This window comes from Portunus trituberculatus, chromosome 36 (assembly GCF_017591435.1).
Source record: "Portunus trituberculatus isolate SZX2019 chromosome 36, ASM1759143v1, whole genome shotgun sequence".
Classification (NCBI taxonomy): domain Eukaryota; kingdom Metazoa; phylum Arthropoda; class Malacostraca; order Decapoda; family Portunidae; genus Portunus; species Portunus trituberculatus.
In genome coordinates this window covers 5101725-5110707 of record NC_059290.1, presented here as the reverse complement: position 1 = coordinate 5110707, position 8983 = coordinate 5101725, and the positions used below count along the sequence as shown (strand labels likewise).

At 40.9% G+C, this 8983-nt stretch overlaps 2 long non-coding RNA genes across 6 annotated transcripts; one reads left to right on the top strand and one right to left on the bottom strand.

Moving 5' to 3' along the window:
- The first annotated feature begins 1829 nt into the window (after positions 1 to 1829).
- Positions 1830 to 4488, top strand: LOC123513683. The gene is made up of 3 exons (XR_006677427.1): positions 1830 to 1888; positions 2888 to 3018; positions 3808 to 4488. It is a non-coding gene; the product is annotated as an uncharacterized LOC123513683 (long non-coding RNA).
- A 1704-nt stretch (positions 4489 to 6192) lies between these two features.
- On the bottom strand, positions 6193 to 8735 carry LOC123513684. Of its 5 annotated transcripts, none has more exons than XR_006677428.1 (3): positions 8639 to 8735; positions 7120 to 7457; positions 6193 to 6775 (listed from the first exon to the last, which is right to left on the bottom strand). It is a non-coding gene; the product is annotated as an uncharacterized LOC123513684 (long non-coding RNA). The 5 variants fall into 5 exon arrangements; XR_006677431.1 differs by having other exon boundaries at positions 7120 to 7454; positions 8639 to 8682; XR_006677429.1 differs by having other exon boundaries at positions 8508 to 8649.
- Between the last annotated feature and the right edge of the window lie 248 nt (positions 8736 to 8983).

Genomic DNA, 8983 nt, shown 5'->3' with positions numbered 1-8983 from the left:
CGATAGGAAAGCTAGTGGTCCTGATGAGCTACATGCCAGAGTACTTAGGAGGGTGTAGACAGTATTTCTGAAGCACTTAAGTTAATCTTTGAAAGATCACTTAGGTTTGCTGAGATACCTCAGGACTGGAAGTTAGCTAATGTTACTCCAATATTTAAAAAGGTAGGAAGGATGATGCGAATAATTATAGACCGATCAGTTTAACTAGTATAGTATGTAAGATACTAGAGAAAATCATTAAGGGTAGTATTTGGGAGCATTTAAATGAGAATAGATTAATTAGAGATACCCAACATGGCTTTAGATCAGGGAGGTCCTGTCTTACAAATTTGCTCGATATCTTAGAATATATTACCAAGGAGTTAGATGATGGAAATAGCATAGATGTTATATATCTAGATTTTAGCAAGGCGTTTGATAAGGTACCGCATAGGAGGCTAGTGTACAAATTGAGACTACATGGGATAGGGGTAGGTTAGTTGATTGGATTAGTGAATGGCTTTCTGATAGGAAACAGAGTAGTATTAAATGGGGCAATGTCTGAGTGGAAGGAAGTGGTTAGTGGGGTACCCCAAGGATCAGTGCTAGGACCTCTTCTTTTCTTGGTGTACATTAACGATTTAGATATAGGAATTAGTAGCAAAGTATCAAAGTTTGCAGATGATACTAAGATAGCATGTGCAGTACAGGGTGAAAAGGACAATTACAGAATACAACGAGACCTGGACAGGCTGATAGCATGGGCAGACAGGTGGCAGATGGAGTTTAATTCTAAAAGTGTCAGGTTATGCATTTAGGTAAAGACAACACAAACTTTAACTATGAGATGGAGGGATGTTGGCTAGAGGCAGTAGAGGAAGGAAAGGATTTAGGAGTAGTGATAGACAGGACTATGAAATTTTCAAAGCAATGTTTAGAAGCAAGAAATAGGGCAAATAGGATCCTGGGTTTTATAAATAGAAATGTTAGTTATAAAAGTAAGGAAGTGGTGCGTAGCTTATATAATTCCTATGTTAGGCCCCATTTAGAGTATTGCATACAGGCCTGGTCACCCCACTATAGGCAGGATATCAACATGTTAGAAGCAGTTCAGAGAAGAGCAACTAGGATGATACCAGCTTTAAGCGCCTGGAGTATAGAGATAGATTAAAGGCATTAAACATGTTTTCATTTGAGAGGAGATGTATAAGAGGGATATGATAGAGTTATTTAAAATGTTCTCAGATACAAACTACATAGATGTGAGATCTTTCTTTACCTTAGAGGAGGAAGTAGGACTAGAAATCATGGCAGGAAGATTAGAAAGCAAGGCTGCAGGTTAGATATAAGAAAATATTTCTTTAGTCATAGGGTGGTAGACTTCTGGAATGCATTGCCAGAGACGGTTGTAAATAGCACTAGTTTGACAATGTTTAAAACAGATTAGATAAGCACTTAAATTTATTAGATTTATAATTATGTATAGCCCTGTTAATGGGCTGCATGATAGTTGACGAGGTTTTACTTTGTTAATAAAAAATCAGATCTCAGAATAACGCCAACTCCATTTATAAAGGAGAAATATTTGAACTCCTACGCCGAGATGGTTTTTATGGCACGTTTGGGGAGTGACTCCACTCCTTCGCCCTCTTTCCCACACTCCACCTCTCCCTTCCATATCCACCTCCTGCACCTCCTCCTACTCCCAGAGTCCAGAAAACACCTAAAAACACATGCAAAACCCGAGAAAATCACAAAATACGTTTATAGAATAGTTTCCGCTGTAGCGGGTGGCAGGGTGGCTGGAGCGGGGCGGGGTTGGTCTGGGTGGGAGCGGGGCAGGAGCCGGTTGGTGTTTGGTGGAGACTGGAGAGGGTGCAAGCGCGGGTGGTGGTGGTGGTGTGGTATGGTGTGTGATAGTAATGGTGGTAGTAGTGGTGGTGGTGTGGTGTGGTGTATGGTGGTGATGGTAATGATGGTAGTGGTAGTGGTGGTAATAGTGATAGTAGTAGTGGTGGTGGTGTGGTGTGGTGTATGGTGGTGATGGTAATGGTGGTAGTAGTAGTGGTGGTGGTGTGGTGTACGGGCGTGATGGTAATAGTGGTGGTGGTGTGAATGTAGCGGTGATGGTGGTGGTGGTGTGATGTGGTATGTTTTGGTGTGTGGTGGTCGTGGTGGTGTGGTGTGGTGTGTTGTGGTGGTGGTGGTGGCAGTGGCAGTGGCAATGGTTGTGGTGGTGGCGTGGTGACTACTACCAGCTGAACTGAAGTGTGTGTGTGTGTGTGTGTGTGTGTGTGTGTGTGTGTGTGTGAGAGAGAGAAAGAGAGAGAGATGGGTGACCTAGTTTTTAATGACATCTATTTGTATTTCAAAATAACATGAGTATGTTTCCTTTACTTACACTTACGGGCTCATATGAAAAGGGCAAGCTTAGTTTTGTAAACAATAACTCTAGAAACGTAAATTTAAGAATCAATTATTTGTGTTTATATCATTTGTGGCTAATAAACTACCTATCTGTGTGTGTGTGTGTGTGTGTGTGTGTGTGTGTGTGTGTGTGTGTGTGTGCGTGCACAGTTAAAGTTTGTGAAATTTTGTAATGAAGACAAGATAAAATGATTGAATTGTAAGATGTACAGATTCTCAATTTTTCTCTGAGCTTTGTGTCTGTCAAAGATGAATATGATGGATTTGTGTGGTATTGATTTCTCTGTGGAGGCATCTCTGTCTGAGGAGGAAGGAGAGATGAGTGGCTGACTTGTATTTATTTGTTAAGCATTGGTGAGTGCAGTTTGTGTGTTTGTAAGTGGTGGTGTTTGTATCTGTAAGGAGGGATGAGTGGCTGAATTGCACATGTTCCCTGGGTGTTTGTTGGTGAGTGCAATGATGGTTTGCGTTTCCCCCACAGGACGTGCTGCACTGGTGGCGTGGCGTTGAGGGAAGCGCCTCTTTGTAATCCTGCCCAGCACTTTATTGAACACATGAAGGTGCTCCAGAGTTTCAAGAAGGGAGTGGCACACACACTTTGCTGCACTCCAAGTAAGGCAAACAAGTTGTCAAGTATATAGTTATTTTGACATTGTCGCCAGTTTTTCTCGCCCCTCCAACAGCTAACTCTGTACAAGGGCCTTATCTGTCTTTGTATGAAGTACTCTTTGCTTGTTTGGGGGCTCCACTCACACAGCATTGTTAGATAGGGTGGAATCAAAAGCTTTTCATCTAACCAACTCCCCTCCTCTCAGTGACTGTCTTCAGCCTCTTTCTCACTGCTGAAATGTTGCATCTCTTTTTTATCTTATCGTTATTTTCATGGTAACTGCTCTACTGATCTTGCTAACAGCATGCCTTCCTTACTCCTGCGGCCTCGTTGCACAAGGCTTTCTTCTTCCTCTTATTCTTATTCCGTCCAACTCTCTAATACAAGAGTTAACCAGTATTCTCAATCATTCAGACCTTTCTCTGGTAAACTCTGGAACTCCTTGCATGCTTTTGTATTTCCATCCTCCTTCGACTTGACGTCTTTTAAGAGGGAGGTTTGAAGACATTTGTCCCTGTCTTTTTGGCTAATTCTGTACCAATCTTTTAGTGAACTTGCAATAATTCAAGTGGGCCTTTTTTTTTTTTTTTACTTTTGTTACCCTTGGTTAGTTTCCCTCTTGCATAAAAAAAAGTAGTGTGGCTTTGCTTGTCTTTTTTTTTTTATAATCTTTCCAGTACTACAAATATGATTACAAGTGAATAGTTTTCACAATTTAAGATTGACAAGATGACATGAAGGTAAATGATTGCAAAACATGAACTTTTGTTGACTCCTTTCTTTTGTTGCAGGCTTGTGGAGGTCCAGCAGCACACCGCACACTGCTTTCATAAACGTGTGTGCCGAGTGCAAGACAGGGAGTGGCAAGGATGGAGGATGCTTCAACATTCACAGCATCATTAGTTTTGGCTTACTTTTTTTGTGGAAAGTAGTTCACACAGTTTTAACTGAAGGATTATGTGTCATCATTCATATTTATAGATTTCATGACCTAACATTATGCACCAAATCACTTCATTACATGTAAGCGTATATTTAGCTATAAGGAGTAATGGTTTGTGAGATTTGTATTGTATAAAAAGTGACTTATGAGAGATTTTACATTATGAAGATTTGTTTGAAGGTCTTTGTTTATTAACATGATCTAGTTGTGTCAGTCTTAATAGTCCAGATTGTACAGACATGAAACATTGTCCATTGCACTTCCTGCAGATGGAATATTAGTCAACACTGCAAGGTGCGTGTGAGTGTGTGTAGCTTTGTGAGCAAGTGTGCCAGTCATTCCTTGATGTCAATGTCTTTCATTTAGGGAAAAAAATGTTGTGTGTAATAAGGTTTATATACATTTTTGAGTGAGAATGTTTAGCCAGATTAAATAGTAAGTTTCTTAACTTTTTAGAGCTTTGCTGTTACTGTTCTGTGTAAGATTTCAGGGGCCGTGTTCTACAAACTGTCATAGCTAGTGACGTGATCGTAGCGAGACAAAATGGTGTATTTTAGACACAAGTCCCTGTATGAGAGGCCCTAACCGTGTGACTCCTTATAGGTGCCAAGACAGGGTTCAATCTGTTGTAGTGCTGCCAACCACCGTCTTAAAGCTCTTGTCAACATGGTGGGAGCTTGACTGTATGTACCATAGCATGATCCCCGACAGTTTTTAATATTAATTAATGATAAATATCTGTAAAGTTGACTAAATAATGTCCTTCTTTTATGCACTAGTTTACCATTACAGATGACTGCCGAGAGGGGTATGATCAGTTTTTCCCAAACTCAAACAAACCTTGCCCTGCGTGGCCTGCATGTGTCTTGTGTAATTCTGTTTGTCATGTTTATATTGTTGGGATACACAGTCTAACTATTCCCAAAGTAGTGTTATGATGTCAAAACAATTGAAATTGTAGAAAATTATGTCAAGGGCTTTTTTCTTTCTATACATATATCAAGTTGACAAGTAATGAGCCGGAAGACCAGCAGTGGAGTGATGGTCAGGCATTCAGTGAGACTTGAGGGTGACTGTGTAGAATGCGGCTCCAGAATGATGGTCTGTGTTTTGTATATTTATGGTGACTATAGTGTTGCAAGGGACAACATGCTGTTTGAGAGCAGTGCCATTGTGAAATGCTTAAATTTTAGAGTTGATTGCTCCTCCTAGACTTTTGCAATGAAAATGGTCTCAGAATGTATTTAGAAATTATACCAACAAGACTTGTGCAATGAAAATGCTCTCAAAACACTACCCATGTTCTTATATAATTTTTTTTGTTATATTAGGCAAATGTATGGATGGTAATGATAGGTGGGATGAAGTTGAAAATTTTGGTAGAGTTTTCAGAAATTTGTAAAGAAATTCTGCTGTGTGAATTCTGCTATTGTGTGAAATCTGCTATTGTGTGAAAATTTTCTAAGTTGAAAATTTTGGTAGAGTTTTCAGAAATTTGTAAGGAAATTCTGCTATTGTGTGAAAATTTTCGAGAGATTCTGCTATTGTGAAAATTTTCTGTGAATTCTGTGCTATTGTGAAAATTTTCTAAGTTGAAAATTTTGGTAGAGTTTTCAGAGACTTGTCTTGTGTGTTGATTGAATAAAAGGAAAGGAAGGGAGACTCTTCATTGTATCTTTAACCCAAATATACATCTGCTGTATCTCCGGAGACTCTTCGGAGTATTTATGACTTAACACACTTTTTGGGGCCGTTTTGCAGGGATTTTACAGCATTTTTTTGGCGTTTTTGCTAATTTTGCAGCTTTTCTGCAGTTTTGTACCCATTTTCCACTACTTTTAGCTATTTTAGGCATCATTTTTTACTATTTCTGCCGAATTTAGGCCAATTGAGTATATATATATATATATATATATATATATATATCCTCAGGCTTTATTGAAGAATATTTAATTTATAGATTTTACACCTTAAATAAAGGAAAGGATTGTTCAGCTGTAATTTGTCAAGCTGGATTTTGTGATGCTCATGAGGGTTAGGTTGGGTTTGGTTTTTAGACTACTTGTTTAGACTACTTGTATGAGGTGAGGTTAGGGTCCTGAGTAGATTTGGATAATACTTTTGAGGTGAGGTTACGTTATTCTCAGAGTAGATTTCCGAAGACATTTCATTGGTATTCCTCAAAAAAAAAAAAAAAAAAAAGGATTGCAAAGAATTCATAAAAGCATCAACATCAATTTCCTTAATCTTTATTTATTATTAAAGTATAACACCAGTTATGTGGGCACATCAGAACATGGAAGGAATAACATTACAAGAGTGATTCGCAACATGTATTTGTTAGGTTAGGTTAGATGAAGCAAGGCAATATAATATGTCATCTCTTCCTGGATGGCACCACTTGTCAGGGCAGCGCTGATGCGAGGCAGGGTCCAATTCCTCCATGGAAGGTGCAGCGAGGCAGTGTCCTCCCTTGATGGCAGCACGTTATCAGGGCAGAGTTGGTGCGAGACAGGGTCCAATTCCTCCATGGAAGGTGCAGCGAGGCAGTGTCCTCCCTTGATGGCAGCACGTTATCATGGCAGAGTTGGTGCGAGGCAGGGTCCAATTCCTCCATGGAAGGTGCAGCGAGGCAGTGTCCTCCCTTGATGGCAGTACGTTACCATGGCAGAGCTGGTGCGAGGCAGGGTCCAATTCCTCCATGGAAGGTGCAGCGAGACCGTTGGCTTCTTCCAGTGCAACGAGAGAAAATTTCTTGCCGCAAGTTGGGTGTGATTAAGACGCTGGTTTGGTTCTCTCTTCAGTAGTGGCAGGACCTGTAACAAATACAAGTTTACCTTTACACTTTAATCATGAACAACCTTACACTCAAATGTAAGACAGACGAGGTGTGGTGTGGTGTGTGGGTGCGCGTTGTTTAATATTTGTTTAGAGCATTCTATTTTAACCAACACTACATAATTTGTAGTCTTTGTCCAAACTTAAAAAAAAAAAAAAAAAAAAAAAATCACCGGTATTCCTCATTCTATTATGATTACGAACCTTACTTGTTTTGCTTCTATCACCCTCGTTAAATTACCTTCAACACCAAGACCGAACAACTACTGATACCCTACGCTCATCGCCTCTTGTGAAGTAGTTAAAACGGCCCAGCTCTTACCTATGCTGGACCGCCAGGACCGCACGTCTCCACTGTCAACGCCCTCTTTTGAAGAGGGCGACCTGGAGATGGACTGCTATCACATGGACACAGACAGAAGAGGATGCCTGGGCTTCTCAGACGCTTGGGCGGGTGCAGGTCTGACTCGAGCGTTGCTGTAGCTGACGCGTTAGCTCGAGTGAAACAGAGGCTCTACCAAGTTGGTAGTGAGCAGATGTAGGGACGCCGGTGCCAGATTCGTGGCGGGACGTGCTCCATCTGACTGACGCCTGAGACTTGTTCGCCCAGGTTTAGAGGATGGCCGGCAAGACCCGACTTCTCCCTTGTTGTATACACTTCTGGAACAAAGTTACCAATCATCAATCAATAAACATCCTTTACCTGCTGTGTCAAGTCATTCTTTTTGCCAAATCCATGACCATTTCTCTGATATAGTGACAAATTGCACAGAGCAACTGCGTATATTACTTAAGGACTTAACTATGGCCAACGCCCTATGGGTAGGTACGGTTGAGTTTTAGTATAGTGTGGTGCTGTACTCAGCATGCGCATCACAGCACGCCGAAACTTGTTACTGGATTGTTCCTACTTAGTGCACCAGTGACAATCCTGGATAATTGTCCTCAAAATAATAACTATACACAGCCATCTTTAAGCTTTTACACAAAAACTCAAAATCAGAAACGTTATTTATTAAACAAAATGTGGGGTACCATGACGTTAAAACGGTAACACTCGGCCCGATGCTTTTCGTTTAATGGTACACTAGTTCACAGCACATCCGAAACTCGGGATGAAACGTCACGGCGCCCAACAACTCCCTCACGCAACCCAAATTCCCACTAACCTAACAACCCTACACGTAGCAAACTGATGTTCATACATTTAATGGTACACTGGTTCACAGCACAATCGAAACGGGCTGAAACGTCACGACGCCCAACGACTCCATCACGCAACGCAATATCCCACTAACCTAACAGCAAAACACGTAGCTATCAAGGTTTGTGACAGATTGATCTACATCTGCGCCACCGCTCAGCGAGAAAGAGGTGGAGATGCACTAAAAGAGCCACTAAAAGCACCTTAGAACCTTGCTATCAATGCACACCGAGGCCCTGTCGTGAACACGTCCACACTGCAGTGTTCGCAATCAATGCACACCCAAGCCACGGAGTGCTGCCCTCAATAAACATGTTACGAGGCGACTTCCATTAATAGAACACTAAAGCGTTTCGTCACTACGGAATATCAACTTACAATGCGGATTAACGGTTATCAAGCAACACCTATCCACTAACATATTATGGAATTTTCAAATACTCCTGTTCATGAGAAATGGGTAAAAGTCCTCCACTACACGCACACGCCCTTAGTGCCAAACAGACCTTCCCGACGTCCAACAATAACACCACCACGCGAGGAATGCCACCAGACCAACACGCAAAACATTACGACGTTAATCGGACTGGTGACAAAGCAGCGAGCAGACACACTTCTTGGTGATCACACGTCTTACCCGCACAACGCCTACTGAACAAATCGTTCTCTTGTGCCTCACTGCTTTCCACTTCACCTCCTCATACTCGCCCCCCCTCCTCCTGTTCCTCCCTCCCTTGTTTGCAGTAAAGACACTTAATCCTAACTAACCACTCTCGGTGAGCATAGTTCTATACAAGCATTGTTACCTTTAGTGTAAGCTGGTGGTAGCCCTCGTAGGTCTCAAACCTCCTCACTCACGTGACACTCATATATATATATATATATATATATATATATATATATATATATATATATATATATATATATATATATATATATATATATATATATATATATATATATATATATATATATATATATA